This window comes from Drosophila montana, unplaced genomic scaffold (genome assembly GCF_035044405.1).
Source record: "Drosophila montana isolate Dmon_TW-CO22-7 unplaced genomic scaffold, ASM3504440v1 contig_1133_1, whole genome shotgun sequence".
Lineage (NCBI taxonomy): Eukaryota > Metazoa > Arthropoda > Insecta > Diptera > Drosophilidae > Drosophila > Drosophila montana.
The window spans coordinates 126801-131459 of record NW_026996124.1 but is presented as its reverse complement, the minus strand read 5'-3'; the positions used below and the strand labels follow the sequence as shown (position 1 = coordinate 131459).

Below are 4659 nucleotides of genomic sequence, written 5' to 3'. Positions count from 1 at the left end.
TTTTACATTCTTTTTGCATAAACGTGTTATGTGACGAGAATAATCCGAGAAGTTTTTAATAAAACGTCTGTAATAATTGCAAAATACAACAAATCTTCTAGCGCTGTCTGCGTCCGTTGGGACTCAATATTTCTCAATGACATCTTATTTTTTGTCATCTGGTAAGATACCCTTGTCAGTGCACTTGTGACCTAGAAAAGTTACTTCGCGCATGAAAAATGAGCATTTCTCTGGATGTAGCTTAAGGTTGTGTTTCCGACACACATCAAAAACATTTGTTAGGTTTTGAATCATGTATTTTTCGGAACAAACTATAACTATCAAGTCATCAATATATATAGGAAAGCTTGAGAAGGTTTAAGACCTGAAAATGCTATGGTCATCATTCTTTGGAATGAGTTTTGCGATATTTTAAATCCGTATGGTAATCGCGTGAAACGATAAGAGCCATTGCTCGTGGAAATATACGTTATATTTCGAGAATCTTTATGATGTTCAATCTAGTGGAATCCAGACATTAGGTCAAGACATGAAAAATATTTTGCTCGTCCCAGTTGATCTATTCTTGGAAGTGGCAATTTATCCGGCAGTAATTTGTTATTAATCTGACGATAATCTACTACTAGTCGCCATCTTTTGTCAGTCGAACCTGGTAAAGGTTTCTTAGGTATCAGCAAGAGTGGGCTGTTGTATTTAGATACAGACGGTTCAATGATTTTTTCGCGTATTAATTTATCTACTTGAGATTCTATTTCTTCTTTATGAGTGTGTGGAATTCTATAATTTTTTATGTATACAGGCTCCTCATCTTTTAATCTCAACTTTTGTTTATAAAAGTTATTTGTAGAGATTGTTTCTGATTCTAAATGTCACTATATTCAGTGCAAAGTTTGTTTAATAGTTTACCAAATTGTTAGGGAAAATTTTTACTTAATTTTGCTAATACTTGACTTCGTCTTTCTACATTAGGTAGGTGAGAATATTGTATTTACTGAATGGCTCATTGGAAATATTTTCAATGTCTACTATTTCATTAGTATTTGTGGTGTTTAATAGTCGGATGTAAGTATTTGTTGAATCTGTAATACACGCTGCAATAAATATACCATATTTTATTTCTTGATTGGGTATGAAAACTTGTTGTTCAATTGATTTTATTTTATTTTTGTCTAACTACTTCAGATCGGGCTGAGTGGAATTGGTTCCGCATGTATGCGTGATTGGTATGTGGATATGCGTTTTAATATTTGTGGGTCTGACTTTTGTTGCATTTGACGTTATCGGCAGCACCGAGGGTTACTTAGTTGGTTGCGTGCGATATTATCGGCCACGCCGATATCTTTTTGTCATATGGTCAGAGTATGCGGGGTGAAGCTGGGCCCACGGCGGAGCCCAAATTTTTGAAGGGTGGCAACGCCAGACATGCGATCCACGGCGCCAAAAGCGACGATTGCTATTGGCCGCCCGGTTCGCTCTTAAAGAGACTATGAGGAGAGTGGATCGCATGCCCTTGGATATGCCCTTGGCCTTCATTTGGGCCATTGACCCAAAAAAATGCAGCTGTGCAGATGGGCAGCAACGGTGCCCGCCTCGCAAATGTATGCGTGTGCCGAAATTCGGCACCGATGGTGTTGCTGCCCAAATGTACGAGGAGTTCGATTTGATCAGCGGTTAACGGCAGGCGTGCCAGCTCGAAGTGAGCATAAAATTTTTATATTGCATATCGGCTCAAAAGATTCGAATTTTTTCCCTTCTGGCAAGTTAAGCCGGCGCGTAATAACAAATAACTTAACAGACAAATAAAATTTTTGGTTTTGTTTTTTTTTGCAATTTAATAAATATATATAAATTAAACCGCTCGAGTCACAAAATATAAAAAAATTAAAAGAGACTTAAAACTTAAGTGCGACGAGAGACGAACCAAATAAAAACAAAAATTAACGGCTCCGGCAACAAAGGGACCAGCTCGCGCACCAGAGAGGCCCACGAAACATACCAAAGGCCAGGATTCGGCTCAGCGGCGCACACCAGCCATATCCGCGACGCCGCCAGCAAGCGTCGGCGCAACCCTGAAGGCGACGAGACGAGCCACCAACGACCGGGCTCCAACAACGAAGAAGCGGCCACAGGCGAGACCACGCCCACATCCTCCGAGTGAGTCCGTTCCATTTTGCCCATCCTCGTTCGAGCCCTTGGCAGAGTCAGATGAAGACTCCTGATTGTACTCCCTGAAAAAGAGCAGATTTTTTTTTGTCGTTAAATTTAGTTTTTTTTTGTATTTATAAATTATATCTATACATACATAGGCACTTACGCCGAGCTTCACTTTAGAGTGCGAACGGTGAGGGAAACTCCAAAGGTGATGCATCTGCGCCTGTAAAATATAAAAATTTAAAATTAACACTTGCGCGAACTATGCTCACATACTTACCTAATTGGAATTTACCCATTTATATCGCCCCTTACCACCCCCAGAGAGCTCTTTAGGTAGGGTAAGGTAGAATTAAGCGATTTAATACAGATCTATATCACCTACCTGTTGCACGACTGATTATCGTGACATACCCAGTTTTAAGTATTTGTGTGGGCCATTGTTCCTAAATCGGCGCAACGATTGCCTCTAAATTGCCTCCTTGCGTGTTTCTTTTGCGGCGACTAGCAATATCTTTGTAGTATTTCGTCGCCTGTTCCATTTAGTGCTGTTAAAATAAAAAAATGAATTCTATAAGATAAGAGAAAAATTTAGGAATTAATACACTTTGTCCATAAGTATAAATATATGCAACATTAATACGCACCCGGAGAAGAAATGTTCACGTGCATGAATACTAATTTATCTGAATGGAGACCTCGTGCAAATTAGAAAGAAATAAAAGAAATATTAATGCCAATAATTATAAGAATACACAAACCATTATACGCACCTGTGAAGTTAACGAAATATCCACTTGCATGAGATTCTAAATAGCTGCAAGATAAATGCCATAAGCGATGATTATAATTGTTATAAATTTTAAGAAAACGCAACCAATTATACGCACATATTGAAAGAAAGCATGTCCGGCTAAAGTAATATTGTTGGGGAGAGTGGGCATGATGGCCGACACGGGCTAATGTAGGCCATTTAGTGGCCAAAATGAGGGAGACGAGTGTAGGTGATCGTCTCATGGTAGGGCGGGTACGCTGGGTCCGGAACCGGGGCCCGATCTGGAAGAGTAAGGTGGATAAATAGTGTTTTTTGTTAATTTATATTGAGTGTCTCACCTTTGTTGTTTACATTTTCATAGTTGTTACAGCTGTTTATTTTGTTCATGAGTTAGCAGTTCCGAATATTTGTTATCGATTATGTGGTTCATTTTGAGTAGTGTTGTGTGAGTCTGTTTTGCTACAGACGTGTAGCTTTGTTGTTATCGATTGTGCGGACTGCGGGCCAGGGATGGGACTGCACCCAGAGAATCCGATGAGCCAGCCGGCGCGGCCCACTGAGAAACAAGCAGTTCCGTAACAATATGGCGCCCAATTTGAAGAAGCACTCGGCTTCTTTGAAGTCGGTGTGTAATCAAAGAAAAATAAATACGATATAAATGAAGGTACAGAGAAAAGGACTCCCTTGGCTTCAGGACCCACACCGCTGAAGTCTTATGTGGCACGAGTAGGTAGCTCATAATCGCGCAGCGTGTAGTGGAATCCGAGAAGCACGACGGAAGTAGAGGTTATCTGAATATCCATCCATAAGCATGAGGGGTTTTTCTTGTAGTGGTTGATGGCCGTTCGCATGTTGGCGAAACGTTTGCGACTGTCCATCATTCGCCTGGTGGTAGCCGCAACGACAAAGGCATCTCATGATTAAAAAAATGTGATATTAGGGTAGTTTAGTCAGATGTTATTTATCAATTAGTAGTTTTTGTCTCATTTTGTGTCAATGTTGGATGTATGCTGGACGTAGTTATACGAGCTTCGGAGACAGGTGACCCAGGACGATATAGAATCGAGCCTGCGCCGCATCTGTCACACAGCATATCCCAAGAATGGCCAGAAGAGCGACGGAGACGGATCTTGCCATGGTGTCCATTAACATGGGGAGTTTTCTTGTCGCGGTTGATGACGGTAAGTCACGTTTGCTAGTTGGCGAACGTTCGCGACCGTCCATCGTAGCCTGGTGGTAGCCGCCATGACAAAATAACCTGTGATAAAATGTGATATTAGGGTAGGTCTGACTAGAGTTTGTTTAATGTTTTCTATTTGTTTTGTCCCACTCTGTGTTAACGTTTGGTGTGTGCTGGCCGTAGTTAAATGAGCTTCGGAGACAGGTGACCCAGGACGATATAGAGCCGATCCTGCGCCGCACCTGTCACACAGCATACCCTAAGGGTGCACAGAAGTGCGACAGAAACCAAATAGCCTTCAAGGTAGCGTTCCTTGAATGCCGTTCGTCAGTCAAACTGACGAACTGAGCATTTGACGAATGCTTAAGTGTTGTCCACTGTCCAGATTATGCGTAGATTATTTAGCCTGTGTTAGGATTTGTCTTCTCTCCCCCAAGTATTTGAAATTAATTAGAAAGAAAAAAATTTATTTTTGTGAGTGTTTTTGTGGTCGATGTGTATTAATTTATTATTCTTTATTAGTAAGATTTGTTAGTGGGTGTTTATTTATTTA

At 40.7% G+C, this 4659-nt stretch overlaps 1 long non-coding RNA gene across 9 annotated transcripts; it reads right to left on the bottom strand.

Moving 5' to 3' along the window:
- Positions 1 to 1805: 1805 nt before the first annotated feature.
- Positions 1806 to 3500, bottom strand: LOC135441033 (uncharacterized). Of its 9 annotated transcripts, none has more exons than XR_010438399.1 (8): positions 3265 to 3495; positions 3042 to 3207; positions 2925 to 2968; positions 2799 to 2837; positions 2537 to 2722; positions 2432 to 2481; positions 2303 to 2374; positions 1806 to 2228 (listed from the first exon to the last, which is right to left on the bottom strand). It is a non-coding gene; the product is annotated as an uncharacterized LOC135441033 (long non-coding RNA). The 9 variants fall into 9 exon arrangements; XR_010438404.1 differs by having other exon boundaries at positions 2315 to 2374; positions 2566 to 2722; positions 3265 to 3491; XR_010438394.1 differs by having other exon boundaries at positions 2566 to 2722; positions 3265 to 3485.
- Positions 3501 to 4659: the final 1159 nt, after the last annotated feature.